The sequence below is a fragment of the Lepus europaeus genome, chromosome 13 (genome assembly GCF_033115175.1).
Source record: "Lepus europaeus isolate LE1 chromosome 13, mLepTim1.pri, whole genome shotgun sequence".
Lineage (NCBI taxonomy): Eukaryota > Metazoa > Chordata > Mammalia > Lagomorpha > Leporidae > Lepus > Lepus europaeus.
The window spans coordinates 70,675,875-70,693,065 of NC_084839.1; positions in this window are offsets into that span (position 1 = coordinate 70,675,875).

The window sequence follows — 17,191 nt, forward strand, 5'->3', positions numbered from 1 at the left end:
CTCCTGCGCAGGCACTGGGGGCCAGGCTGGGCTCCCTGTGGAGCTCAGTGAGAGCAGGAGCTAAATCAGCGTGTCGCCCAGACCCCGGCTCCGGGCTCTCCACCAGCATCCACTGCAGTCTTGCCTTTGCCGCCCAGGGACCAGGCAGCCTCCACCTCCCCCACCTTCCTGGAGCTGCGAGGGGACTTTTCCCTCTGTTCCCCTTGCAGAGTTGCAAAGGGCCTGGAGAGCAGCTCCATCCTCCTCCTCTCCCCACTCCACCCCCTCGCTCCCTTCTCCCTGGGGCAGACTTCAAGGCCTAATCTTCCAGTCCAAGGCACTGGAACTCAGCTGGGACCAGGCACTGGGAAGAGGCGGGTAGACTCGCCCATCTGCGTGAACGGTTTTGGAGAAGCAGAGATGGGCTGAGCGCGGGAGAATGCTCTAGACAGCCAGTCGCAGGCGATGCGGTTCCCCCGGGAGACAGGAACCTTTACAGTTGCCCAGGGCCGCATCTACTCCTCTGCTCCTCCCGCCCACTGCGGGGACCGGGACGCGGCACTGCGGGACGCGGGCTGGAGAGGGTAGCACGACTGGCTGGCGCGTAGGCTGGGACGGGCGCACGCCCACACCCTCTCAGGAGCTGCGTTTACGCACATCCCTGGCATCACGCACGCAAAGTATCTCACGGGAAGGGTTTTAAGGGTAGGAAATATATTGTATTGACTTATGCTGCACTAACTCGGATCCCCTCCCGGGGCCGGGTATGCGCTAGTTCACTCTGGTTTTATGGGAGCCTGGGATTTCAACATCTGTGGAAACAGCCACTGGCTCTGCTGGGTCTTCCCTGGGAACCCTAAGCCGTGCAGAGAAAATTCCAGTGATGCCTTGGGGAGAACAGCGCCCCCTGATGTGGAACGGCGGCATAGGAAGGAGGCTGAGAGAGCAAAGAAGGGAATGAATGGACTTCACCTTGAATTTCCTATAAAGCTGTCCAGTGGCGGCAGGCTGAGATTTTCAAAAAGAACTTTACTCGGGGAGCCATTTAATCGAATAAGACCTACGTATATAATAAAAGCTAAATATAAAAGAAAAGCTAAAAAGTAAATATTTATCCTCCCTTAGTGGAGTAAGTCCATACTGAGCTGGGGGCTGAGGCTGGACGCAGCAGGGCCCCTGCCTCCCAGTGAGTAGGAAACAGGCGGTCGCTGCAAGGTACAGTGAGGAGAAAGGGACCAGGCCCTGTGTGAGGGGGAGGCAGGGAAACTCGCTCACTGAGATGGTGAGGGAAATTGGGGTAGAGAGCGGAACAGCTTAGCCACAGGAGAGCCTGAGTGATGATGGGTAGAGGCTGAGGATGGAAGGGAGGGGCATACCCAGGCAGAGGTTTCCAGCCAGCCGTGAGACTCCCCAGAAAGTCCCGCACAGGCTGTCCTGCTCACTCAGGAGCACCAGCCTGCCACCCTGGCCTTCCCAGCCCGGAGCTGGCGTCGAGGTGCGCCCCGGTGCTCTCCGGCTCCCCGGTTCCTTCCGGTCTCGGCCACTTCTGGGGAGTACTTGGGACTTGCTAAATTGATTTATCTTCCGCAAAAAACAAAACACACTACTCAGGACGGTGCACAGTTTTAAAAACAAAGCCTCAGCCATGCCCTAACAGGTGTCCTTGGTTCGCACCCAAGCTACAGGAGGGATCTCTGGGCCTTGCCCCTTCTAGAAGGCTGTGACTGTCTTTCTACATAGGGATTGCTTTGCACCAATGGATAGCTAAGTCCTGAACACACTGTTTTTCTGCCAGAGCTGGTGTTTTCTCCTTACCTTCCTTTCCCTTGGCTTCCATTTCCACTACACTCCCTTCCTGACACACAACACAGGGTCACCCATCTCAAAGTAAACCCTGGTGACAATGGAGTTAAACCCTTCCTTGTTTGTGCAGGCTCTTTAATACCATCTAGACAGAAACACAAACCCAAGGAATACCTAACACCCGCTGGTGCCGGGACTTCCATTGTCTCCATTTTGTTTTTCTCACTCAAAACATCCTTCAAGCACTTGAGAGTCCACAGGCAGAGATTTAACTCATTCTTTTCAGCAGCTAAATATTATTTCTCCATTTATTTATTTCCCTATTCATGAAAATTCTGTTTCCAGTTTGTGTCCCTGAAGATAATGCTAATCAACATTCTCCACATAGTTCTCCAGACCTTCTGTTTTTCCCCAGCTATGGGACAGATTCCTAGTGAAATGCTGGGTAATGGATTACAATTTTTTTTTTTTTTTGACAGGCAGAGTGGACAGTGAGAGAGAGACAGAGAGAAAGGTCTTCCTTTGCCATTGGTTCACCCTCCAATGGCCACCGCGGTTGGCGTGCTGCGACCGGCGCACTGCGCTGATCTGATGGTAGGAGCCAGGGTTTATCCTGGTCTCCCATGGGGTGCAGGGCCCAAGCACTTGGGCATCCTCCACTGCACTCCTTGGCCACAGCAGAGAGCTGGCCTGGAAGAGGGGCAACTGGGAGAGAATCCGGCGCCCCGACCGGGACTACAACCTGGTGTGCTGGCGCCGCAAGGCGGAGGATTAGCCTGTTGAGCCACGGCTCTGGCCTATGGATTACAATTTTACACACACACACACACACACACACTGCATGTTTCTATAGATTGCCTTTGAAAAAGGATGTCAGACTGTAGTATTTCATGAGCAATTAGATTACTCTTTTTTGAGAATCTACTCAAGTAACAGGTTAAAAATCTTTATATAATTTTGTCAGTCTGGTGACTGAAAAATATTATAACATTGCTACTGTAAAGTATATTTTTCCTCATACCTGAAAACCTTGAGTCCCTTTTAAGATTTTTTTTTTTGCTATTGGGATTTTTCTTTTTTTTTCCTTAGTTACTTTCTCTTTTTTTCTTAAAGATTTATTTTACTTATTTGAAAGTCAGAGTTACACAGAGAGAGAAGCAGAGTCAGTGAGAGAAGAGTGAGAGAGAGAGGTCTTCCATCTGCTGGTTTGCTCCTCAGATGGCCACAACGGCCAGAGCTGTGCCGATCTGAAGCCAGGAGCTTCTTCTGGGTCTCCCACGTGGGTGCAGGAGCTCAGGATGTGGGCCATCTTCTACTGCTATCCCAGGCCTTAGCAGAGAGCTGGATTGGAAGAGGAGCAGCCAGGACTAGAACCAGCACCCATATGGGATGCAGGCGCTTCAGGCTATGGCGTTAACCCGCTGCACCACAGCACCGGCCCTGGGATTTTTCTTTATTGTAAATTATCTACTTGCACCCCATGGTCCTTTTTCTGTTTGATTGCTTTGTAGTCAGCTTTTGGAAGTACTCTTTATATATTATAGGTACACTTTCCAGCCACGAATATTTCAAATATTTAATGTTATTATTTGTCTCTTGAATTTACTTATTTTCTACAGCAAGTTAAGTAATTTTTATGTAGTCATCTTTGCTTTAATAGCATTTGGGTCTTCTAGATGTGGTATAAAAAGTCTTTCCAGCCATATCTGAATGCCTTAAGGGCTGATTCTGAGGCCAGAGTGCTATTTAGGACATCTGCCATTCTATGAGTCTGCTGTGTATCCTGCTTCCCATGATGGATCATTCTCTCCCTTTTTTATTCTATCAGTTAGTATTAGCAGACACTAGTCTTGTTTGTGTGATCCCTTTGACTCTTAGACCTATCAGTGTGATCAATTGTGAACTGAAATTGATCACTTGGACTAGTGAGATGGCATTAGTCCATGCCACCTTGGTGGGATTGTATTGGAATCCCCTGGCACATTTCTAACTCCACCACTTGGGGCAAGTCCGACTGAGCATGGATGAAGAGCCCATGAGAGTGTTTTAGGCATGGAAAGCCAAGACACTCTGGAAAAAAAAAGAAGAAAACCTAAATGAAAGATCTCTGCGAGTAAGATCCCAGTGGAAAGAACGGGGCCATCAAAGAAGGAGGTACCTTTCTCTGAAGGGAGGAGAGAACTTCCACTTTGACTATAATCCTGTTGGAATAAGATCGAAGTCGGCGAACTCAAAAGGCTTCCATAGCCTTGGCAACTCATGACTAGAGCCTAGGGAGATTACTGACGCCATAAACAAGAGTGTCAAATTGTTAAGTCAACAACAGGAGTCACTGTGTACTTATGTCTCATGTGGGATCTGTCCTTAATGTGTTGTGCAATGTGAAGTAATGCTATAACTAGTACTGAAACAGTATTTTACACTTTGTGTTTCTGTGTGGGTGCAAACTGATGAAATCTTTACTTACTATATACTAAATTGATCTTCTGTATATAAAGATAATTCAAAGTGAATCTTGATGTGAATGGGAGAGGGAGTGGGAGATGGGGGGGTGTGAGTGAGAGAGAAATTATGGGGGGGGGGAAGCCATTGTAATCCATAAACTGTACTTTGGAAATTTATATTTACTAAAAAAAAAAAAAAAAAAGAATAGAGCCACTGCCCACCAGTTTCTTTAAATGTAAAAAAAAAAAAAAAAAAAAAGTCTTTCCAAATCCTGGCATTTTTTTTTCACAAGGTTGTCTAAATTTTCTTGGTTCCCTCTCCCCTTTTAAAATTTTTGCATTTAGAAATATAATTCATTTGGAATTTATTGTTTTCTGTTAGTAAAAGACAATTAAATGTACCTATTTTAATTTTTGTCCATATTGTTTGCCAGGTTTTACCACTCCTTTCATTTTCCTAGTGATTTATATCATTATGTTTGCCCAAGATTCTAATTTCAAATCTATATAATTTAGTATTTTCATTATTTTAAAAAAGATTCATCATTTTTTCAAATGTAGAATTACAGAGAAGAGGAAGAAGAGGAGAAGGGAGGGATGGGGAGAGAGAGAAACAGAGAGAGAAATCTTCCATTCACTGGTTCACTCCCCAAATGGCCACAATGGCTAGAACTGGGCCAGGCTGAGCCAAAAGCCAGGGGCTTCTCTCGGGTCTCCCACTTGGGTACAGGGCCCAAGCACTTGGGACATCTTCCACTGGTTTCCCAGGTGCATTAGCAGGGAGCTAGATTCGAAGTGAAGCAGCCGGGACCTGAACCAGCACCCATATAGGATGCTGACACTGCAGGTAGTGACTTTACCCACTGTGTCACAATGAGGGCCCTTAATACTTATATTCTTCAGTCTTCCTGCTGATCCATTTATTTATTGCAATACTAATGCTATATATATTATACATCGCTCTCTATGTATATACACTTTCCCTAGTCACTGTCCTACCCCTGAATTAGGCAGACAGATAGGACTCATTCAGCCCATAGGTTATTATTGGAAACAATGTGTATCACTTCTAGTCTGAGTGTGTGTGTGTGAGTGTGTGTGTGAGTGCATGCACACACATATACTTAGGAAAGACACACAGAGCAATTTCTGTATGTATTTTCTGCCCCTGCCAAGTCCCCATGTACCAAATTATGCAGATAAGAGATGAGAGATCTTTTGGGGAAGATGCTGTGGCACAGTGGGTTAAGTGACCACTTTGGATGCCTGCATCTTATATTGGCATGCCTGGGATTGAGTCTCACCTCTGTATTAATCCAGCTTCCTGATAAATGTGCCTAGGGAGCCAATGGGTGATGGTCCAAGCATTTGGACTTCTGCCATTCACGTGGGAGACCCACATAAAGTTCCTGGCTCCTGGTTTCAACCTGGCCCAACCCCAGCTGTTGCAGGCAATAGAAGATCTCTCTGTCTCCCTCTCCCTGTCACCCTGCCTTTCAAATTAAAAAATAAATACATCTCCTTTTAAAATATGCCAGGTCTCTGTCAGCTTGAATTTCCAAATGACTGTCTAATACAGGTCCTTGTAAAATCATTTGGACAAGTAGCATGAATAGGAGATGAGCTTTTGTTGTGTTAAACTGCTAGGGTTTGGGATTAATTTTTTACCTTGTAATAACTTATTGTTTTTTTAAATTTATTTGAAAGGCATAGTTACAGAAAGGCAGACAGAGAGAGAGAAAAAGAGAGAGAGAGGTCTTTCATCTCCCGTTTCACTCCCTAGATGGCTACAACAGCCAGAGCTGTGCCAATCCGGAGCCAGGAGCCAAGAGCTTTTTTTGGGTCTTCCACGCAGATGCTGGGCCCCAGGCACTTGGGCCGTCTTCTGCTTTCCCAAGCCATAGTAGAGAACTAAATCAGAAGTGGAGCAGGCAGGACTCAAACCAGTGCCCATACAGGATGCCAGCACTGTAGGTGGTGCCTTTACCTGCTACGCCACAGCACCAGCTCCACAATAACTCATTCTGACCAACGCAGGCTTAAAGATTCTGGTATTCGGAAAGACAAGTTCACTTGAGTGCTCATATCATATCATGTGTTTCTCATTTCTTATATATGTTTTTGGTCATGTTTAAGTTGTTTTTATATTGTTCAAAGGACAGTTTTATCGAGATTCAGTTCACCTGTATCATATAATGTACTCATTGGAAGTGTACAGTTTGGCAGTTTTTAGTATATTGAGTTGTGTAATCATCACCACAATTTTACAATATTTTTGTCACCTCAAACAGAAACCCTGTACCAATCTCTCTCTACCTGACACCACCCGCACTCCTCACCCCTAGCTCCAGAAAGACTCAATGTCATTTCTGTCCTTTGGATTTCCATGTTCTGGACATTTGAAATAAATTGTATCATGTAATATGTGGCATTTTGTAACTGGCTTTTTAGAATAATATTTTTAAGGTACCTTTGTGTAGTAGCATGAATCCATATATCATTACTTTCCACTGGTAGATAATATTCACTTGAAATGATCTATCACATCATAATGCCAAGAGGTTGTGTTCACAGCAACCAACGTCTAACCACTGCCTTTGTTCCTTGGAGACAGCATGTTAAGGACATACACATACCCCTAGCCTAAGAGACCTCAGTGGCGTGGTCTCCCTCGTCATACTGCTGGGAACTTTTCTTCTTACTTAAATAAAACTCACTTCTACTCTCACCATTGTTTCTGTTCTTGTAAATGGTCATTGGCACCAGAACGTGAACTCGGACATGGCTCACGAGGTTTCCCTTGACATTTAGCCGATCTCCCTCTACCCTTCTTCTTCCTTCTCTTCTGGGCCTTTGGTGTCCACTCTTCCTGCTGCTTCTATGAAATCAACTACTTTAAAGTTCATTCCAAACAAAACAAGCTACATTTGTATTCAAACTAGTATTTTTTAAGACTATTTAATTTATTTGAAAGACAGAGTTACAGGGAGAAGCAGATACAGAGAGAGAGGTCTTCCATTCACTGATTCACTCCCCAGATGGCCGCAACGGCCGGAGCTAAGTTGATCCGAATCCAGGAGCTTCCTCTTGGTCTCCAATGTGGGCACAGGGGCCCAAGGACTTGGGCCATTCTCCACTGCTTTCCCTGGCGCAGAGATCGGAAGTGGAGCAGCCAGGACTAGAACCAGCGACCGTAGGGATGCCGGCCCCGCGGGTCAGAGCTTTAACCCTCTGCGCCACAGCGCTGGCCCCATCATTTAGTATTCTGATTGGAATTGCCTGAAGCTTCTTTATTAATTTTGAAGAAATTGTAATTTTTCATATTTAGTTTTTTTTTTTAATCCAGAAGGGTATAACTTTCTATTTCTTCAGGACTTATTTTATGTCTTTTAAGATTTTGTAGCACTGGTTAAAAGAGATAAATTCTTTTGATTAAATGTCTTTCTAAGCATTTTGTATCTTTTGTTTCTATTCAAATCAAATAACTTTTTGAATGCTACATCAGAGAAAACCATTGACTTCTGTGCACATGCATATGTCTATAAATCCATGTATGTCAGTCATTTTGCTAAACTTGTTTTTCATTCTGGTGTTTTTCTTATTTGAATTCTCTTAGCCTTCAATAAAAGCATCGGCATTATTTTTGTTTCATTGAATTTTACCTTCATATTAACTTCTATGGCAATATTAAATTTAAAATGGAGCTGGTGCTGTGGCATAGCATGGAATGCTACCACCTACAGTGCCGGCATCCCATATGGGTGCCCGTTTGTCCTGGCTGCTCCACTTCTGACCCTACTCTCTGCTCTGGCCTGGGAAAGCAGTAGAAGATGGCCCAAGTGCCTGAGCCCTGCATCCATGTAGGAGACCTGGAAGAAGCTCCTGGCTCCTGGCTTCGGATTGGCTGAGCCCCAGCCTTTGCGGCCATTTGGTGAGTGAACCTTCAGATGGAAGACCTCTCTCTCTCTCTCTCTCTCTCTCTCTCTCTCTCTCTGCCTCTACCTCTCAATAACTCTGCCTTTCAAATACATAAATATTTTTTAAAAATTAAAATAATGCTAGTAGTTACTGCTTATAGCTTCTAAATTTAAATAAATATGGTTTAAGTCTTTTACCATTTAGAATATTACTACGTATTAAATTTCCCTAAGAATGTTTTATGTTTAAGCACTTTCCCTCTATTTAATTTTTCTTTTAAGTAATCAGAATGTCCCACCATTTATTTTTAAATGTCCTTTTTGGATCTGTTAATGCGATTCTGTAATTTTTTTCACTAATTTGTTGACATAATGGATTAGGTGGATAGACTTCTCCACACTGACCCAAATATTGATCCACCCTTGAATTCCTGGCATAAATTCTGCTATGTCATTCCTTTGATATATTGTTAGCTTCAACTTGCTGTTATTTTACTTACATTTTTCACCTATTAATTTTTTTTTTCTTTCTGGATCAGGTTTTCACACTAGAAATAGGCTTAAAAATAAAAAAGGAGAAGCGTCTCATCTTTAACCATAGAACAATTTTAGTGCTGGCCCCAGAACTAGCAGCACTGGCATCACCAGGAGCTATTTGGCAATGTAAATTCTTGGGTAGACCCAGAACTGCTTAACTAGAATCCACATTTCAACAAGACCTGATGATTAGTACACAGTTAACATTTAGGAGAGTATGATAGCTACCATGTTTTTCAACTCTCTCAGATAAGACTTTATACAGGTGCTTGTTAAATAAGCATCACATTCCCATGATCTAGTAGACCTGGGCTAGACTCATGCAACCTGTGTTTTTTGCCCTGGGTCAGTGTTATCTTCAAGCACATCTTGGGGAAAATGTAGACCTTTGATTTTAAATCAAGCATGACACGAGGTTAGTGCTTTCTCCATCTCAAGAAAATTTTATCCTAGTCCTTTTTTTAAAAAAAAATCATTACCTGTTTTCCATCAGGCCTTTCTTTTTTCCCCCTTTTGAGGCTTTTACTGTCTAAGTTGCCTGGATCCATCCTGTTGATGCTTTAAAAACTATTCTTCACTCCCTTGGTGGTGACTCATTTTTTTTTAAGAAGTATCACAGAATATGACATGTGCACAACAGAGAAAGGCTAAGTATTGTTTAGTGAAACTTATTTTCATTATAACTCTGCATGTACAAGATCTCAATGGAAAATCTGGTTTTTTAAACACAGGATGCCATTTTATAGACACACATACACACACACAAATTTCCTATTGTAATCTATATTTTAATATTTCTGCTTTGTGCTTGGAGATATTCCTTGCATTTATCGTCTAAGCCATTCCTTTGGGTATTTTAATACAGCTGCCAAGTGTTCTGTGAAAATATTTTCTTTTCTTCTTTAGGTTTAGCTTCTATCATATTTTTCTTTTTCTGAACTTAGTCATTCACTGTTCGCTGCTGTTTCACCTGATGGTGCTTCCTAGTTGTCAGCTCTACCTTCCCCAACTTCTTTGCTTAAGTTGTTGCTTTCTTTCCTTTTCTTTATTTCACTTTCTTTTTCAGTGTCTTTATTTATGGGGTACAATATGACGATCTGGTACACTGGGAAATGATTAGATCAACCTAAATAACTTATTGCCGCACATATTTATGACATTTTCATGCTGAGAAAATCTAAGATCTTCTCACAGCAATTTTCCAAGTATACAATTTATTGTACAATTATTGTACAGTAATTTATTATACAATTTGTTGTACAAGGAAGCTCTAGAGCTTAATATTTCCATCAGCTGAAATTGTGTACCCTTTAGTCAACATCTACTCCATTCCTCTCTGTCCCCAATGCCTGGTAACTACCATTCTACTCTCCACTTCTATGAGTTCCTTTTTTTGTTTTTAGATTCCAAATATAATGCAGTGGTAGTGTAATATTTCTCTTTCTGTGCTTAGTGTGTTTAGGTTATTTACTAAATTTCATGACCTTCAAGTTTATCCATGTTGTCACAAACAGCATTATTTCTTTCTTTTTTTAAGAGTGAAGAGTATTCCATTGTATATATCTATATATCTCTAATTTTTAAAAAAGATTTTATTTGCAAGGCAGAACAACAAAGAGAGAGAAGGTGAGAAAGAGATCTTCCATCTATTAAGCACTACTCAAATGACCAAAAAAAGCCAGGGCTGGGCCAGGTCAAAACCAGGAGCCAGGAACTCTACCCAGGTTTCCTACATGGGTCACAGGGACACAAGTAATTGAGCCATCATCTGCTGTCTCATAGGATGTGCATTAGCAGGAAACTGGATCAGAAGCAGAGTAGCTGGGACTGGAACCATAACTCTGATGTGGGGCGGAGCATTGTAAGATGTGGCTTAACTCATTCCACAAAGCCTCCCCTACCTAATTTTATTTAGCCATACATGTTCTGATAGACACTTAGGTTCCTGTCTTGGCTATTGTGAATAAGAGGGAACCATTGCATTGTTGGTGGGAATATATACTGGTGTGGCCATGATGGAAAAAAATATTAACACTTGTCAAAAAAAATTAAAGAGAGACCTACTATAAGATCCAGCAATTTCAGGGCCAGTGTCAGTTTCAAGTAAAGCCACCAACTACGATACCAGCATCGCATAAAGGGTGCTGGTTCATGATCTGACTGTTCCACTTCCAATTCAGCTCCCTGCTAATGGCATGAGAAAAGCAGTGTAGGATGGCCCAATTCCCTGGTTCCCTGTCTCTCATGTAGGAAAACTACGTGAAGCTCCTGGCTCCTGGTTTCAGTGTGGCCCAATGCTGGCCATTGCAGTCATCTGGGGAGTGAACCAGCAGATGGAAGATCTCTCTCTCTCCTCTTCTCTTTCTGTAACTCTTTCAAGTAAATTAATAATTCTTTAAAACATTCTTAAATTCTGAGTATACATCTACTGGAAATGAAATCAGTATGTGTAAGAGTTATCTGTACCTACACGTTCATTACATCATTATTTAAAATTGCTAAGATATGATTGCTGTTTCCTTTACTGGGTCTCCAGGGCTCAGGTGTGGTGGTTGGAATATTGTCTTACTTTGTTTTCTGTTGTTAATAGCATTCTACCGCAGCCTAGGTAAGTTATAAAGAAAGCTAATTCATTTTGTTTTTCCAGTCCAAGGTCAAGGGGTCTCATCTGGTGGTAGCCTCATTGCTGGCAGAGCCCTAAAGCTGTGCAGGGCAAACCGTGGTGAGAGACAGAGAGCACAAGACAGAACCAGCCACACTAGCTTTTATATCAGGCCTCTCCTTGAGATAATGCACATGCCCAATATGCCCAATAAGAATGGATTGATCCACTCATAAGGGCAGATTCCTACTCACCTCTTAAATGTCCCACTTGGTCCCATCTCTTGGTATCTCATAAGGAAGAATAAATGTCCATGAGTTTCAGAGAGGACAAACCGTCTTCAAAATATCCTAGACAGTTGACATTTAGGGTTTCCCCAGGTTGTGAAAGAAGAGGGGCAGGGACTGAGGTTAAAATTTGTCCCTCTCCTTCTTCTCTTACTTGCAGGAGCTCAGCTGTGATACCTCCAGGGAACACCCCACCTTTCTCTCTTCCTGGGCAGGGAGATCAGGCTCATCCTTTTTGCTACCTCCAGGCCTTTTGGACGTCAAAGTATTCCCCTGGCCCACGAACAGGGCCGGGGGGTGAGGGTCAGCAAATGGCCACTCCTGTTTTTGCATTTCTGAATCAGCATGTCCTACAGGCTCCTCTGCTTCAGTGCTACCTCTGGGTTCCCCTGGTTGATTGCCCAGCAATGCTCAACTCGCTAGAAAAAAGCTTTGTCCAACTCTGCTGTTCTTTCAGCCCAACCCTTGAGCAGAGCTTCATGGCTCACTTGTGCCCAATTTTCCCATTACTTGACTGATGAGAAACAACAAAATGGGTTGGCAGGCACAGGAAAGCCAGCTGTGTTCCAATCTCCATAAACCTAGGTCCCCTCAAAGCACTGGTGTGGAAGCCTTCCTTACAGTCCCAACAGTGTTGATGAATTATTGTTCACCATTGGCTCCCTTAGCTGTCCTTTTATAAGGCCACCTACCTGGTGTGTATTACATCTCTTTCAAATTAGATTCTAGTTCCCCAAGGGCAGGAGCCATGTTATGCAGCTGTGTATTTCCTAGCATCCCCTTCCACACAGGGTTTTTTCCAGAGTGAATGATCAACACAAATATATTCAACTGGATGAAGTTGTGTGAAAATGATTGATTTTAGGAAGGTGGCATATGAAATGGGGAGGCAGCAACAGAACAGAAATCATCAGACTATAAATCTTCCCAACAGCAAACTGCAGTAGAAACTAACAAGCAGCAGCAGGGGGAGGAAGTGAAGGTGAGCTGGCATTTATATACTGCTTATATTGAGGGTATTTAAAAAAAAAGTCATGGACAATTATCTTTGCCAGCAGAAGTACGAAACAAGACCTCTACATTATACCTTATACAAAAATCAACACAACATGGATCAAGGGTCTAAATTTACAACCTGATACTGTCAAATTACTAGAGGAGAACGTTGGGGAAACACTGCAAGACACTGGCATAGGCAAAATCTTCTAAGAAAAGACCCAGAAGCACAGGCAATCAAAGCCAAAATTGACAAATGGGATTACATCAAGCTAAGCAGCTTTTACACTGCAAAGAAAACATTCAGCAAAGTGAAGAGGCAATGGAAAGAATAGGAGAAAATATTTGCAAACTATGCCAGTGTTAAAGGATTAATATCCAGCATCTACAAACAGCTCAAGAAACTCAACAACAAAACAAACAATCCAGTTAAGAAGAAAGCAAAGGACTTGAACAGGCATTTTTCAAAAAAGGAAATCCAAATGGCCAACAGACTCATGATAAAATGCTCAGGATCACTAGCCATCAGGGAAATGTAAATCAAAACCACAATGAGGTTTCAATTCACTCCACTTAGAATGGACTTCATACAGAAATCAACAAATAATAAATGCTGGTGAGGATGTGAGGAAAATAGTTCCCTAATTCACTGTTGGTGGGAATACAAACTAGTACAGCCACTGTGGAAGACAGCACTGATATTCCTCAGAAAGCTGAAAATGGATCTTACCCTGGAAATTTACCCCAAAATGAAACTTACCCAAAGGAAATGAAATCAGCATATGAAAGTATTATATGTACCCCCATGTTTATGCAGCTCAATTCACAATAGCTAAGATATAGAATCAGCCCAGATGCCCATCAGCTGATGACTGGATAAAGAAAAAATATATATATATATGTACACACATACATACTATGGAATGTTACTCAGCTATAAAAAAGAATGAAATCCCATCTTTTGCAACAAATTGGGTGCAACTAGAAACTATTATAGTTAGTGAAATAAGCCAGTCCCAAAAAGACAAATACCATGTTTCCCCTGATCTGTGGTAACTGATAGAGTATGAAAAATGTAATGTATATGAGCAAAATGGACATTTTGGGATTTAATGATTGTTTACAGCCCTTGTCTCTCCGGTTGAGGAACAGTGTTTTTTTTTTTTTTTTCCTTCTTACTATTTGTTGAATTCTTTACTTAGTGAAGGTTAACCTTATGATTATAAAATAAAGTTTCTTATAAAAATTAAAAGAATAAAAAAGAAAAGAGGAGAGAGAGATCATGGGCAAGGGGGAGGGTAAGATGGGAAATACCACTATGCTGCTAAATCTATACATACATGAAATACATGAAATTTGTTTACCTTATATAAATACTTTAAAAAGTACAAAAAATAATGCATAGGTCTCAAAAATGTTTTACAAAGCACATTTATCTTTGAATTCTGTTTTCTACAAACTTTTTGAAGTAACTGTGCCAGCCACTGTTCTAGCTGCTTTATGCACAGTCTATTTTACCTTTCTTCAGTGCTTCTAACATAACGTGAGTATGCAGTTACACCTAGATGTGGACATTGTCCCTTTCCCACTTCCTGAGCACAAGCAGTGTGTATCTCTTTCTGGCCATGTACCAGGCAGGATCTCATTAATGTACAGAAATCTGAAACCCCTCTCGGCTGGAGATGTTGGGAACAGCAGTGGATTTGCTCAGTCCTAGTAGGGACAGGGCTGTAGTTTGAAGAGCTCCTATGCAGAGACTGTTTATCAAAGGCAGAGAGAGCTGTCAACATGCCTTTAGGGAGTTAATGACCTAAGAGTGGTAGAGGTAGTTTTAGAGGAGGAAGTTGACCACGAAAGCCTTACACAAATCATTTTGTTGTAGCCTAACTGATGGAGAGTTGCCGTTTAGGTGATAACTGCAAGAAATGAAGCTGTACTGGGACAAAGAAAAGGGTTGTGGTGCTCTAGATGCACTGACATTCATGGGAACAGAATACACTGGGCTGTGAGTGTTCCGAGTGCCTGAGATGAGAAACAATATCCTCACAGGCAGGGGCTCCTCGCATCATAGTTTATCTGGGAGATTTTTTTTTTTTAGGAGGATATAGGAGTGTATGAAGAGCTAAAGAAAAGGCAAACAGTATAAGATAATAAACAGTATAAAAGACTAAATGTTTCTTTGCAAAGTGGAAGAGAAAGGAGGAATGAAATAAGCACATTCCTTTCCAAAGACTAAAATTCTCACTCATGTATATAAAGAAGATGAAAAAATATGCTCATCGATTATTATCAGTTTTTGCTTTTATGTCCCAGGATTTATAGCATCAGTGTGAATATCTATAAATGTGTCTGGGTTTCACATATTACATTTAAAAGAAAGAACTCAAGTTTAATCAACAGTTTCTTATGTTGTCATCTCTTCCTAAGTCAGAGGGTATTAACTAAACTGGTACCATTATAAATTTCTCTTAAAGTCAAAATTTAGTAACGTAATATTGCACCTCTGAAAACAGTAGAATTTTAAAAATTTACCCCAAAGATGGTTTTCTGTTTAAAACTATAATTCATTACATGAAGAATGAAAACTTCTGACATAAAACTTCTGATTAAAACTTCAAGACACAAGGGGCTGGCACTGTGGCACAGTAGGTTAATCCTCTGTGGTGCTGGCATCCCATGTGGACACCGGTTCTAGTCCTGGCTGCTCCTCTTCCAATCCAGCTCTCTGCTGTGGCCTGGGAAAGCAATAGAAGATGGCCTATGTCCTTGGACCCCTGCACCCGCATGGGAGACCTGGAAGAAGCACCAGGCTCCTGGCTTTGGATCAGCGCAGCTCTGGCTGTTGCTGCTATCTGGGGAGTGAACCAACGGAAGGAAGACCTTTCTCTCTGTCTCTCTGTCTCATTGGCTCTAACTCTACCTCTCAAATAAATAAATAAAAATCGTTAAAAAAATCAAAACACAAGAAAAGTCCAAATAGACAAAATTAGAGTAATGGACACAGAGATTTGAAAAATGAGAATGGCATAATACCCAGTATTACTTAACGTTGATGAGTTTTTAAGCATTTGATTGCTTGTCTTGTCTCCATGTATCTTGTCTCCTGATACAGACTGGTGGCTGGAAATTAAAATCCGCACATCCCGAACCAGTCATCTATTCCCTCCCACGTGGCTGAGTGACAGATGTATATGGAAGGGAACCTAAGTGAATGAATATCTTTACTATGACTTTGGCATCAAATTATTTCTTGTAGAGCTGTAAAATGGTATAAAAACTTCAGGGAGACAATCTGACATTTACTGTTAAAAGTCTTTACACAGTGCTGGCCCCCTGATCTACTCACTTCAATTCCAGATTCTTATTCTAAAGAAAAAAGTCAGAGATATGCACAGCGCTTTTGCAGCTTAATATATAATATCAAGAAGAAATTAAATGTGAAGGATGGAAGCTTGAGGTTAGATGATTCACGGCACATTTCTGTAATGGAGTGTGATCCAGCAATTAAAAGTCCTATTTTCATCATTACTTTAATGATGTGGGCAAGGGTTTGTAATAGATATTTGAAAATGGCAGGATACAAAGCAGTGTCTGTAATTTGACCCCAGTTCTGTAGAAATTAATATATTACACATGAGAGAAAGACAGGAAAAATTCAGCAGAAATGAGCAATGATAACACAGGACAACTAAGATTTCCTTTCTCTGCTTTTCAGTACTTCCCAAGTCTAGGATTTTTCTTTAATAGAAATAAAAAAATTTCAGAGCAAACTTTTTAAAACTGGAAAATCAGGAATATATTCCGGAAGCCTATACTATATTCTATAATTATATATACACACATATGTGTATACTATAATTATATACTATACTATGAAATTGATGTTGTTGAAGTAATTTTCTTAACTTATGAAAATTGCTGCTCCTGGAAAATTGACAACACTGCTATGCTGCAAAATCTCTCTGGACAAAATTGGTTTTACTCTCGATAGCGGTTTGCTTGTTTGCTTTGGCTTTCCTATGTCTCATGATAGCTGGCCTGAGCATCGTGGCTTCCTCCCTTCCCAGGTCTTGGGGTTGAGGTTAGTTATAAACAACTAGTGCCTCAGAGAGGTGGTACACCTCCTCCCGGAAGCCCACTCCTCCGACTTCTCCGGTCAGGGGACTGTCAGAGGTCCTGGGCATTACAGAGGCTTCCAGGTGGCTGGATGGTTTCCAGGTAGGCCATCTTCTCAGAGCATTGCTGTGAGCCTGCACGCTCAGATTTGAGAGGACACTGAGACCTGTCAGAGCATCAGCTCCTGCTCTGGACCAACAACAAAAAGGCTCTGGGCACTAGTTCTTGGCCTGAAACAAATGGTAATTAGGTGCACCTGGTTCAGAGGTGGCTCTCTAACATGACCTGGCAGGATACTGAATTTTTAAATTTCACTCCATTATGAAAAAGTGTTATAATTTTTTTAAAAAATTATAATTATGGGAAAGGAGAATGGAAGGAAAAATAATCACCCCTGCCAAGGGCTGCTGGTGAGGGCTTCCCCTCTGCTTCTCCACACAAGGCCTTCTGTGATAACTATGGAAAGATTTCTGAGCCAGCTCAGGCACACTCTGGGCCCCACCCCAGATC